The 13,725-nt window shown below is 42.0% G+C and overlaps 1 protein-coding gene across 14 annotated transcripts in view; it reads left to right on the forward strand.

The window, feature by feature from the left end:
* The window catches only part of WBP2NL (WBP2 N-terminal like), a 59,889-nt gene that overhangs the window by 28,705 nt on the left and 17,459 nt on the right, over positions 1 to 13,725 (forward strand). For 3 of the 14 annotated variants that reach the window (XM_054543537.2, XM_054543538.2, XM_054543535.2), the window contains exons 7-9: positions 2,452 to 2,537; positions 3,230 to 3,336; positions 13,416 to 13,513. The gene's annotated coding sequence lies outside the window, so the exon portion shown is untranslated. Of the gene's footprint in view, positions 1 to 2,451; positions 2,538 to 3,229; positions 3,337 to 4,296; positions 4,992 to 5,134; positions 5,428 to 13,415; positions 13,514 to 13,725 lie in introns of those variants that run through there. The other 11 variants (XM_054543536.2, XM_054543541.2, XM_054543532.2 and 8 more) reach the window with 8 other exon arrangements.

Below are 13,725 nucleotides of genomic sequence, written 5' to 3' on the forward strand. Positions count from 1 at the left end.
GTTAAAAGACAGGCAACAGAATAGGAGAAAGTGATTTTCAACATATATATTAATTTATAGTCAGAATATGTGAATAACTACAAATCAGTTCTCCCCAGAATGACAGAAATATGAATTGCCGAATAACCAAGGCAATAGCATGGCCAAAAAATGTTTGAAAAGATGTTCAGCTTGACTAGTGTTAAGGAAATGCAACTTGAGATGAGAAAACATTTTTATCTCCAAAGATTTACAAATATTAAAACTCTTGATATGGCACTTTCACATCTTAAAATCTACCTCTGAGAAAACTTGCATGTGTGCACAAAGATGCATGTGGGAAGATTTCATTATATTCATTGTTTCTAACAGCACAAAATTAGAAATAACCTATATGTCCATTAATAGGAAATATATGAATAGGCTATGGTATGCCCATACTACGTATGCAGAAATTTCTAAGACTTGTTGATAAAGAGAAAAAGCAAGTTGTAGGGAGCATATACTATAGTGATTTTCAGCCTCATCAGACTGAATGCCCCATTTTATAACAAATATTTATATTTTATAACAAACGTTTATATTTGTATATTTATAACAAATATTTTGTAATGTCTCCTTCACTTCAGTGAAGTTTATAGATAATTGCATATGATTCCACACCATTTCAACCAAAATTAATAGGCCATAAATGTGATAGAGTAAATAAAAGGAGTTTGTAGTAAAATTTTAAGTGTTTTAATATATAAATGCTCAGATTCTACCACACTAGAAGACATACTGAAGTAATCAAGGGTTCACTCCCATATACATAGTCACCATAGGTATAAAGATTAGAAATGCTAACTGATATGAATATGTTGCTTTGGTGGCTTGAATACCATTGCTATTGGCAATATTGTTCTCCAAAATGGTGAACAACCTTTGAAAATTTTCCAAATAAAACAAAGTTTAGTCTTCCTTTGATTTACACAGTGGTTGAATTCCTGAAAATTTCTGTATATATTAAAGTCATATAAAACAGAGTTAGGCTGTAGGCTCAAATGATTATAAACACGCTTCACCTACATCACTGACTGGAGAGCCATTTGAAAGTCAGGAGACATAGGACAATTAAGGTACTGCCCTGTACGTGTCAGGATGTCTCGCATCTTTGACTCCTCACCCATTAAATGCCAATAATGGCCTCTAGTTGGGATAACCAAAAATGCTCCCACTTATTTCCTAATTGCTCCCTGGGGGGCAGTGCCATCCCTGCTGAGGCCCACTACTCTAGACTGTTTCAATGCTTTCAGCCCCTTCAGAGCTCACCATTCTCCCACTCCGGCAAGGTAGGCAAAGTTCTTAATTTCATTGGCCTTTCCTTATCTTATTGTAGGCTCATCAAGCCACCTAAAAGGGAGGCCTTAAAAATACAGGCCGGGCGCGGTGGCTCACGCCTGTAATCCCAGCACTTTGGGAAGCTGAGGCGGGCGGATCACCTGAGGTCAGGAGTTCGAGACCAGCCTCAACATGGAGAAACCCTGTCTCTACTAAAAATACAAAATTAGCCAGGCGTAGTGGTGTATGCCTGTAATCCCAGCTAATCGGGAGGCTAAGGCAGGAGAATCGCTTGAACCTGGGAGGCGGAGGTTGCGGTGAGCCGAGATCGCGCCATTGCACTCCAGCCTGGGCAACAAGAGCGAAACTCCGTCTCAAAAAAAAAAATTAGTATCCAGGTGTGGTGGCACATGCCTGTAATCCCAGCACTTTGGTAGGATAAGGTGGGAGAATCACTTGAGGCCAGTTCAAGACCAGCAAGGGGCAATATGGCGAGACCCTTCCTCTAGGAAAACAAAAAAAAAAGCCAGGTGTTGTGGTGTGCACTTGACCCAGAAGACATTTAAATCAATATATTTTCTATGCATTTTTTTTTTTTTTTTGAGACAGAGTCTTGCTTTATCACCCAGGCTGGAGTGCAGTGGCACAATCTTGGCTCACTGCAACCTCCACCTCCCAGGTTCAGGCAATTCTCGTGCCTCAGCCTCCTGAGTAGCTGGGATTACAGGCAGGTAACACCATGCCCAGCTAATTTTTTTTATTTTTAGTAGAGATGGGGTCTGGCCATGTCGGCCAGGCTGGTCTTGAACTCCTGGCCTAAAGTGATCTGCCCGCCTCAGCCTCCTGAAGTGCTGGGATTACAGGCATGAGCCACTGCGCCTGGCCTTCTGTGCATATTTCTTATATGTAGTTGAAATCATGCTGTATAATGTTTCACCAGATATTTTACATTTTCATAGGTTTTGAAGAAATGCTTGCAAATATTGTTAGTGACCACATAACATTCTGTGACACAGTCACACCATAATGTATTTTCTCAATCCCTCTTTTAAGGTATTTGAGTTGTTTCCAGGTTTTTGTTATTACAACTTCGTGATTAACTTCTTTGTATATGGAGCTTTTTAAAAGTTTTAAATGCTTTCCTTAACACAGCTTAGTCATTGATTGATCTGCATTGTGAAAATTAGGAAACCAGATGCTCCCATGTTCTCAAGGACAGCCTTTCTTAAGGAAGTCAGGTAGATATTAATGGGTTTTATGTGAAATGGAGTAACTGGGTTAAATATAATTGAAAAAGACAAGAAAACTGGTTTCTTTACAACTCTTAGAGCCTTGACTATACTAATGGACAATCTCCAAGAAGGAGAGATTTTCAAAATTTACAGTTTTTTCAAAATTATTTGATTTTGGAATATTCAGTAAACATTTTGTTCAGTGGAACAAACTTTGAGAAACACTTTCTGGAATTATGGGATATTAGAATTAGAATGGACTTCAGGTATCTGGAGTATGCTAGACCTTAAAGCTGTTTCCAAAAATGAAGACAAGTCAAAAGACCATTCTTCCTTCCATTCCAAAAAAAAGAGCTTTATGTCCAATTTGCAGAAAGCAGGGTGGGACATCTTGAAGATATAATATATTGAAAGTAGCTGCTGCTTCCTCTCAGAAATTACTGGGATAGAGTTACGGGTCTAGGAAGCTGGAATGTCAAAACGCAGGGACAGCCACTTTGCCCAGGCAACTGGCATGAAGGGAAGAAGTGAAAAGGCAAAGTGTGGCTGTAAACCTCTCTAAAGTTTCCAAACAGGGAATCCAGGCAATATTGGATCTCAAACATGGGTCATAGGATCTGGCGCTTTTAGCCCTAAAATTTTTGGAGGAAAATAGCCAGATATTTTAAGTTTCTTCTTTTCTTACTTCCAAACTACAGTACGTGGGTAACATTGACAAGGAGAGGAAGAGAGGAGAGACTCAACCAACTAGAGCAGGGATAAGGTTTCCCTTGTTCAACTTTTCAGTGTCTGCGGGAACGTGATGGTAAGTTGAGAACAGGGTGAATGGGTGAGGCCTTTTTTATATCAGAAAGTTTTCCGAGTAACTAATCTCTGGCAAATATTTGGGGATTAGAATTCTAAAATAATACAAACTAGACTTCTCTTCTGCTCTTCATTTTAGTTATACTTGTACCAGGTAGATTTGAGGTGGGGTCCAGTTACCTGAAAAGCGTAGCAGGTGCGAGTTTCTTAAAGGTGGAATTCCACCATGTTCTCCTGTGCAAAGGGTACCTGTTTACCTGGTCCACCAAACTGCCCCAGTACAACCAAAGGCTGTGACTGTGTAAGGATAGAACCAAGTGGAGCCACAGTTTGGACGCACGTGGTGCTGTGTGGCACACCTACTGTTAGCTCCCACTGTCTGGTACAGTTGTTTCCCCCTAAGGCTCAGTCCAGTTTGTTCTGTAAGAAGAGCTTTGTGTCCTGTATATTCAAAGGACCCTGGTTTTTGCTTTGCTTAGGACAAATCCAGTCAGAATTCAGCTGAGACTTCTGCATGCTCAGAGCACTCATGTGCTGAGTTCCTCAGCTCCTCACTGACATTTTGAGTAGTTTCTTTCTGACTCACTCACTGTGCTGGTGGATTCCGCTCTTCCTGTCTTCCCCAGCTGCAATACAGAAACTACACTCTGTTGTCTACTCTTTCATTTCCTATTAGAAATATAAAGGGATAGAAATAAGAAGACCTTTTAGTCCTGGACTATCTGGTATTGGCCCCTAAAATGAACCTCCAAATACTCCTTTTCATGGGTAAGTGGATGCTCCCCAGCCTGCTAGAGCAGAACCTTCCTGGCTCAGCTACCCTGAGATATCAGGAGAAAAACATATAGTTGGTGTGATTTCCTCTTTTTGTTTTTTTTTTTTTCAAGATAGAGTCTGGCTCTGTCCCCCAGGCTGGAGTGCAGTGGTGCGATCTTTGCTCACTGCAACCTTTGCCCCACAGGTTCAAGCGATTCTCCTGCTTCAGCCTCCCGAATAGCTGGGATGACAGGTGCCTGCCACCATGCTCGGCTAATTTTTGTGTTTTTAGTGGAGACAGGGTTTCATCATATTGGCCGGGCTGGTTTCGAACTCCTGACCTCAAGTGATCCACTCGCCTCGGCCTCCCAAAGTGCTGGGATTACAGGCATCGGCCTGTGCCTGGCCGATTTTTCAATCCATAGATTAATATGTTCAAGAAATATTGCATGTCTTTGTTTTCTGTAAATTTATTTCTGTTACCAAGATCCCCACCACCATCTGCTTTGTTGGTGGGCTCCTCACAAATCCTAACATTATGCAAAGGTATCTAGATTTTATTTGGATAAAGATGCTGAGAAGGTTCTTCTGGTCATCAGACTGCTTCTGAAACAGCCACTATCCAGTCCTTGCAGTCCCATCAAGTCTAAAAGCTTGTTTCCTTGGGACCCCAGAATCTTGGGTAGGGCTTAGAACCAGGTGTCAGAGATCCAACTCTGTGTACCATATTGCTCCTTAGAACTGGGGAGTAGGACCCCAAAGCCCTCTTTATCCTTGAGAGTCTGACAATTCCTTAAACTTCCAGATTCTGCCCTCTCAGCTGTGCTGTTGGTCTGCATCACCTCCATCTCTTAAGCATCTATCCTAATCCAAATCTCAGGATTTGGGTTTACCCAAAAGGTAATAGAAACCCTTTGCCTTCATGTTGACTTGGCTTTCCTTGCCTAGCACTTGGTTGCTTGCTTGAAAATCATGTATGTATATATATAAAATGTAGAAGCCCAGTTCAAATTAATAATGTAAAAAATTATTCTGTTACACAGATTACCTCATTGTCAGGTAGGAAGTGAAACATACGATATTCTTCCTGGCCTTTACCTTGAGAGTCTTCTGGAGCCTGAAGAGGGTGGGGCAGACAACCATGGACTGCTAGAGAATAAACTTTTTCTGAAGCTTCCTAAATGGATTGGAAAGAAGGGTTCTGTCAAAGGGAAAGGGTCTATACAGATGTGACTAGCAGTTTGATTAGTTTAGATGTATGATTTAGTAGCCAATATAAGAAACGTGTAATTTTTAGTAATTAGAATTTATTATAAATAATAAAACAGGGTATTAATTATTAATGTTATGGTATCTATGGGGTGTCACTTTTCTAGCCAGAAACCTCTGTGGACAAGTGGCACCTCTGCCCAAGTTTTGCTTGGGCCCACTGGGCTCATTCCACCCACCCGGCCTGGCAGGCTGCACTTGGCTCATGCTACCGGCCTGGATCCCACGCCTGCCAAGAGAGATTGCATGGAGTGACAAGGGGTGTGTGGAGAAGTGTGGGGTCTGGTTATTTTTCAGTCAGATGTGCCAGCTGCTGCAGTGGGGTGGTCAGCTCCAGGTACCAGCATGGGCACCAGCTCTCCCTGAGGCTGCAGCTGGACCAGTTGCACTCCAAGCAGCTTCCACAGCTGGCACCAGGGACAAGGTGGTGCCCAGAAGCTTGGAGATGCCAGGAACCATAGGGCCCCAAAGAGGGAGTCACAGCCCTGGCTCCGAGAGCTCCCAGGTCTGGGCTTCCCAAAGGGCTGCAGCTCTTCTTTTCTTCTCTTTGCCCACAACATGTTGAGCAAGGGGCATGTCTCAACCCTGTTTGTGTTACAGGTCTTTTAGCCTCATTTAGTGGGTCCAGAGTTCTTCAATGAGGTACACAGACAAGTAGAGGGTGAGCAATAAGAATGAGGTACACAGACAAGTGGAGAGTGAGCAAGACAAACAGGAGCTATTGAGTGACAATAGCTCAGAGGAGGCCTTGGAGTGGGTAGCTCCTATCTGCAGGCAGGTCTTCCTGTCATCTCTGCAGCTGTCAGCAGAGAGGAGGCCCTGGAGTGGGTAGCTCTTCACTGCAGCTCATTGTCCTGATGTCTGCTGCTCTCAGCAGAGAGGGGTCCTGGAATGGGTAGCTCCTCTCTGCAGCTGGTCTTCCCAGCATCTGCTTAGCTCTGGCTGAGCCCAGGGATTTTATGGGCCTCAGAGGGGAAGAAGTGCGTATCGATTGATCCATATGTGGCCATGGGCAGGCCCAGAAAAGGCACCACAAGTTCTCACTCCAGTCCATGGGACTGGCATCCTGGCCCCTAGCTTTCAAGCCCTCCCTGGCCTGAAGGTGGGACCTCACCAGGGACCCATCCTCTTCTACCCAGGAACCTGTCTGCCTCCTGCCGTTGATGGTACCCAGGCTGTAGGTGCCAAGCCAAGCTGCCCTCAGCTCCCTTCAGCTTCCTTCTATGTTCATTGTGCCCAAAATCTGGAGGGGGCTGGGGCAGCAGGGGGCTGGTGTGTCAGCACTGCCCAACTTTGCTCTGAGATCAGAGAAGGCAGGGAGAAGCTAGGCAGTAGGAACAGGCATTTCCATGCCTACAAGGGCAAGGGGGGGCCTTCCTGGGCCCCCAAGAGTGCAAGGATGCCTGGGTCTGCAGCCACGGTTTGGGCAGCTGGAGCTGTGCCTGGGAGGGTGGAGCTCCCACCTGCCCCTCTGGGCCCTGGGAGCACAGGGATGCCTGGGTCTGCAGCCATGGCTTGGGTGGCTGCAGGAGCATCCAGGGAGCTCCCACCCCAACTTGGAAGGGGCAGGTCTCCCGCTTGTCCCTGGCTTTTGCCTTCTCCATGGAGCATGCAGCCCTGGCCATGCCTAGTTGCTGCAGCCATCGTGATGGCAGCAGTTGCTCCAGATGGCCTGCTGCTGCCGTCATTAATATGTAGCTATTAAACACAGTTGGTGAATCACTTTTTTGTTTCTTAAATTATTTTGCAATAATTTAATATTTTGACATAAAAATTATATATATTTAATGTATACAACTGAATGTTTTTGTGAAACATTGTTAAATGACCATCACATTCCAACTAATTAACATATCTATTACCTGTATATAGTTACCATTTTTATACCCTTTGACCAACATCCTCCATTTCCCCCTCTTCCCAGCCCCTGGCAACCACCATCCTACTTTCTGTTTCTATCGTTTGACTATTTTAGATTCTACATAAAAGGGAGATCATGCAGTATTTCTCTTTCTGTGTCTTGCCTATTTTGTTTAACATAACTTCCTCCAGCTTCATCTATTTTGTTACAAATGGCAGAATTTTCTTTTTTAAAGGCTGAATAATAATCTGTTTTGTATGTGTGTATAATCACATTTTCTTTATCTGTTCATCCACTGAAGGACATTTAGGTTGTTTCCATATCTTGACTATTGTGCAAAATGCTACAGTGAACATGGGAGTACAGATATCCCTTTACTATCCTATAGGATTGTTTGATCATATGTTCTATTTTTTTTTTTTTCTTTGAGACCAAGTCTCGCTCTATCGCCCAGGCTGGAGTGCAGTGGTGTGACCTGGGCTCACTGCAAGCTCTGCCTCCTGGGTTCACACCATTCTCCTGCCTCAGCCTCCCAAGCAGCTGGGACCACAGGCGCCTGCCACCATGCCTGGCTAATTTTTTTTACTTTTAGTAGAGATGGGGTTTCACCATGTTAGCCAGGATGGTCTCGATCTCTTGGCCTTGTGATCTGCCCGCCTCGGCCTCCCAAAGTGCTGGGATTACGGACGTGAGCCACCGTGTCCAGCCGTGTGTTCTATTTTTCATTTTTGGGAACCTTCATACTTTTTCCATAATGGCTGTATGAATTTATATTCCTAACAGCAGTGTACAAGGGTTCTCTTTTCTCCATATCCTTGACAACATTTGTTATCTTTTATCTTTTTGATAATAGCCTAAAAGGTGTGAAGTGATATCTCATTATGGTTTTGATCTGCATTTACCTGATGATTACAAATGTTGAACACATTTTCATATGCTTATTGGCCATCTGAATTTCCTTTTTTGAGAATTATCTATTTTGGTTCTTTGCCCATTTTTTAATCCAGTTATTTGTATTTTTAGCATTCAGTTGTATGAGTTCCTTATATATTTTGGATATTAATCCCTTATGAGCTATATAGTTTCCAAACATTATTTTCCCATTCTGTAGGTTGCGTTTTCATTTTTTGGATTATTTCTTCTGCTCTGCAGAAGCTTTTTAGTTTGATGTAATCCCACTTGTCTATTTTTTCTTTCATTGCCTGTGCTTTTGGTGTCATATTGAGAAAATTATTGCAAGACCAATGTCAAGAAGGTTTTCCCAATGTTTTGTTCCAGGAATTTTGCAGTTTCAAGTTTTACGTTTGAGACTTTTGTCTGCTTGAGTTGATTGTTGTGTAGTATGAGATAGGGGTCAGATTTCATTTGTGTGTGTGTGTGTGTGTAGATACCCAGTTTTTCCAGTACTGTTTATTGAACAGATCATCCTTTCCCGATTGTGTGTTCTTAGCACCCTTGTCAAAGTAAGTTGTTCATTAGTATGTGAGTTTATTTCTGGGTTCTCTGTTCTGTTCCATTTTGTCTGTGTCTGTTTTTATGCCAGCACCATACTATTTTGGTGATAGCTTTGTAAGATAGATAATTTGTAGTCAGGAAGTGTGATTCTCCAGCTTTTTGTTCTTGTTGAAAATTGCTTTGCTATTCAGGGTTTTTTGTAGTTCCATATGAATTTTAGGATTTTTTTTTCTATTTTTGTAAAAAGTGCAATTGGGATTTTGATAGGGATTGCATTGAATCTGTAGATTACTTTAGGTAGTATGGACACTTAGACAATATTAATTCTTCCAATCTGTGAACATGAGATGTCTTTCCACTTGTGTTTTTATTCCATTTATTTGTGTCATTTATTTTGCTGAGTCCCGTAAATTCCTAAGTATTTTAAAATTTTTGTTGCTAAAGTAAATGAGGTTGCATTCTTAATTTCCCTTTCAGATAGTTTATTTTTGGTACATAGAGATGCTATGGAGTTTTATGTGTTGATTTTGTGTCCTGAAACTTTACTGGATTCATTTATTAGTTCTACCAGTTTTGAGGGGAGGTGCGGGGAGAGAGAGAGAGAGTGAGAGTGTGTGTGTGTGTAGTCTTTTGAGTTTTCTATGTATGTGATCATGGCATGCAAAAATAATCTTACTTTTTCCTTTCTGACTTGGAAGCCTCTGTTTTTCTTGCCTGATTGCCCTGGCTATGACTTCCAGTACTATGTTGATTAACAGTGATAAGAGTGGACATCCTTTCCTTATTCTGTATCTTAGAGGAAAAGCTTTCAGTCTTTCGCCATTGAGCGTGATGTTAGTTGTGGGCATTTCATAGGTGACCTTTATTGCATTGAGGTAAATTTCTTTCATACTTGTTTTGTTGAGTCTTTATCATGAAAGGATGTTGACTTTTGTCAAATGCTTTTTCTAGGTCTACTGATGTGATCATCTGTTTTTTGTGTTTCCTTCCTCTTATTGTGATTTATCACATTGGTTGATTTTCATATGTTAACTGACCTTGTATCCTATGGAGAAATCCCACTCTATCATGTTGTATAATCATTTTAATGTGCTGTTGAATTTGGTTTGCTAGTGTTTTATTAACGATTTTTGCATTTATGTTCATCAGGGATATTGCCTGGTAATTTTCTTATGTTACCTTTAGCTTTGGAATCAGGGTGATGCTGACTTTACAAAATGAGTTTGGGAGTGCATTCTCTTTTTTAATTTTTGGAAGAATTTAAGAAGGGCTAGTGTTCTTTGAATGTTTGGTAGAATTATTGTATGAAACCATCCAGTCCTGGGCATTTCTTTGTTGGATTTTTTTTTTTTTTTTTTTTTGAGACCAAGTCTCGCTCTGTCGCCCAGGCTGGAGTGCAGTGGCGTGATCTTGGCTCACTGCAAGCTCCATCTCCCGGGTTCACGCCATTCTCCTGCCTCAGCCTCCCAAGTAGCTGGGACTACAGACGCCTGCCACCACGCCCAGCTAATTTTTCGTATTTTTAGTAGAGATGGGGTTTCACCGTGTTAGCCAGGATGGTCTCGATCTCCTGACCTCAAGTGATCCACCCACCTCTGCCTCCCAAAGTGCTGGGATTACAGGCGTGAGCCACCGCGCCCAGCTGGATTTTTTTTTTTCTTTTTTGAGATAGGGTCTTACTCTGTTGCCTAGGCTGCAGTGCAGTGGTGTGATCATTGCTCACTGCAGCCTCAATCTCCTGGGCTCAGGTGATCCTCCTGCCTCAGCCTCCTACGTAGCTGGGACTACAGGTGCACACCACCATTCCTGGCTCATTTTTTTTTTTTTGAGATGGAATCTCACCCCGTTGCCCAGGGTGGAGTGCAGTGGCACCGTGTTGGCTCATTGCAACTTCCGTCTCCTGGGTTCAAGCAATTCTCTTGCCTCAACCTCCCAAGTAGCTGGGATTACAGGCGCCCACCACCATGCCTGGCTAATTTTTATATTTTTTTTAGTAGAGACAGGGTTTCACCATGTTGGACAGGCTGATGTCGAACTCCTGACCTCAGCTGATCCACCACCTTGGCCTCCCAAAGTGCTGGGATTACAGGCTTTTTTTTTTTTCAGTATCAGTCTCAAACTGATCTCAAACTGGTCTCAAACTGGTCTCAAACTGGTCTCAAACTCCAGAGCCCAAGCAATCCTCCTGGCTCAGCCTTCCAAAGTACTGTGATTATAGGTGTGAGCCGCCACGCTCAGCCTGGAATGTTTTTGATTACTGATTCAACTCCTGGTTTGTTATTGGTCTGCTCAGGCTTTCTGTTTCTTCTTGATTCGGTCTTGGTAGTGTGTGTGTTACTAAGAATTTATCCATTTCTTCTAGGTTATTCCATTTATTGGCATATAGGTTGTCATAATAGTCCCTTATGATCCTTTTTATTTCTGCATCATCCATTGTAATATCTCCTCTCTTATTTATGATTTTATTTATTTGAATCTTCTTTTTTAATCTAGCTAAAGGCTTGTTGATTTTGTTGATCTTTTTAAAAAGCCAACTTAGTTTTTTCTATTCTCTATTTTGTTTATTTCCGCTCTAATTTTTCTTATTTCTGTCCTTCTGCTAACTTTGGGTTGAGTTTGTTCCTCTTTTTCTAGTTTCTTGATTTGTACAGTTAGGTTTTGTTTGTTTGTTTGTTTTTTCCCCCGAGATGAAGTCTTGTTTTGTTACCCAGAGCTGGAGTGCAGTGGCTCAACCTCAGCTCACTGCAACCTCCACCTCCTGGGTTCAAGCGATTCTCCTGCCTCAGCCTCCAGAGTAGCTGGGACTACAGGCAGGCGCCACCATACCCGGCTAACTTTTTGTATTTTTAGTAGACATGGGGTTTCACTATGTTGGATAGGCTGGTTTCGAACTCTTGACTTCAAGTGATCCACCCACCTTGGCCTCCCACCATGCCTTGGCCAAAGTTAGGTTCTTTAATTGAGATCTGTTTTCTCTCTCTTTTTTTTTTTTTGAGACAGTCTTGCTCTGTTGCCTAGGCTGGAGTGCAATGGTGCGATCTCAGCTCACTGCAACCTCCGCCTCCTGGGTTCAAGTAATTCTCCTGCCTCAGCCTCCTGAGTAGCTGGGATTATAGGTGCCTGCCACCACGCCCAGCTAATTTTTTGTATTTTAGTAGAGACGAGGTTTCACCATGTTCTCCAGGCTAGTCTTGAACTCCTGACCTCAAGTGATCTGCCTGCCTTGGCCTCCCAAAGTGCTGGGATAACAGGCGTGTAAGCCACCTCGCCTGACCGAGATCTTTCTTCTTTTTAAACGTAGGTGTTTAATGCTATACATTTCCCTTATGGAACTGCTTTTGCCGATTCCTGTAAATTTTAGAAAGTTGGAATTTTATTTTTCTCTCAAGATATTTTAAAGTTCTCTCTGGATTTCTCTTTTATCCAGTTGTTCAAGAGTGTATTGTTTTTATGAATTTGTGAATTTTTCTATTTTCTTTTTGTTACCGATTTCTAGTTCATTCCACTGTGGCCTAAGAAGATACCAGGTATTATTTCAGCCTTCTTAAATTTGTTAAAACTTGTTTTGTGACTTAACATGTGATCTATCCTGGAATATGTTCCATGTATACTTGAGATGAAATTGTATTCTGCTGCTGTTGGCTAAAAAGTTCTGTATGTTAGGTCCATTTGGTGTATAGTGTTATTCAAATCAGTTGTTTTTTTATTGGTTGTCTGCCTGAATGTGCTATTCATTATTAAAAGTGGAGTATTGAATTCTCCTACTATTAAATTGTTTTTAACCTCTTTCTTCATATCTGTCCATATTTGATTTATATATTTAAGTGCTCTGATGTTCAGTACATACATGTTTATAATTGTTATAGCTTCCTGTTGAATTGAAACTTTTATCATTATATGACTTTCTTTGTCCCTAGTAACAGTTTTGGACTTAAAAGTCTGTTTTGGCTGGGCACGGTGGCACACACCTGTAATACCAGCACTTTGGGAGCGGAGGCTGAGGCAGGTGGATCACGAGGTCAAGAGAGCGAGACCATCCTGGCCAACATGGTGAAACCCCATCTCTACTAAAAATATATAAATTAGCTGGGCGTGGTGGCACACACCTTTAGTCCCAGCTACTCAAGGGGCTGAGGTAGGAGAATCACTTGAACCCAGGAGGCGGAGGTTACAGTGAGCCGAGATCATGCCACTGCACTCCAACCTGGCAACAGGGCGAGATTCTGTCTTAAAAAAAAAAAAAAAAAAGGTCTGTTTTGTCTGATAAAAGTATAGCCACTTTTGCTCTCTTTTGGTTACTATTTGCGTAGAGTATCTTTCTCTATCCCTTCACCTTTAGTCTGAATGTCCTTATAGCTAAAGTAAGCCTTTTGTAGACAGTATATTACTGGATCTTTTTTTTTTTTTTTAAATCCATTAAGCTACCCTATGCCTTTTGATTGGGGGGGTTTAATCCATTTACATTTAAAGTATTTATTGGTAGGTGAGGACTTAATGTTGCCATTCTGTTCATTGTTTTCAATCTGTTTTGCAGCTCTTCTGTTTTCTTCCTTTCTTTTCTTCTTTTGTTATTTGATGATTTTTTGGTTTGCTTTCATTCTTCCTTTGTCTATATCTTTCGTGTATATACTACAGGGCTTTTCTTTGTGGTTCCTATGAGGCTTGTATATATATTTTATTTCATTTCATTTCATTTATTTATTTTATTTTATTTAATGGGGTCTCACTCTGTCACCTAGGCTGGAATGCAGTGGCATGATCTCGGCTCACTGCAACCTCCACCTCCCGGGTTCAAGTGATTCTCGTGCCTCGGCCTCCTGAGTAGCTGGGACTACAGGTGCGTGCTACCACGCCTGGCTAATTTTTGAATTTTTAGTAGAGATGAGGTTTTGCCATGTTGGCCATGCTGGTCTCGAGCTCCTGATCTCAAGTGATCCACCTGCCTTGGCCTTTCAAAGTGCTGGGATTACAATCATGAGCCACCATACCTGGCTACATTTTCTTTCAGTTACAACCATCTATTTAACGATAACTTAAATTCAATTGCCT

The sequence above is a fragment of the Pongo abelii genome, chromosome 23 (assembly GCF_028885655.2).
Source record: "Pongo abelii isolate AG06213 chromosome 23, NHGRI_mPonAbe1-v2.0_pri, whole genome shotgun sequence".
In the NCBI taxonomy this organism is placed as follows: domain Eukaryota; kingdom Metazoa; phylum Chordata; class Mammalia; order Primates; family Hominidae; genus Pongo; species Pongo abelii.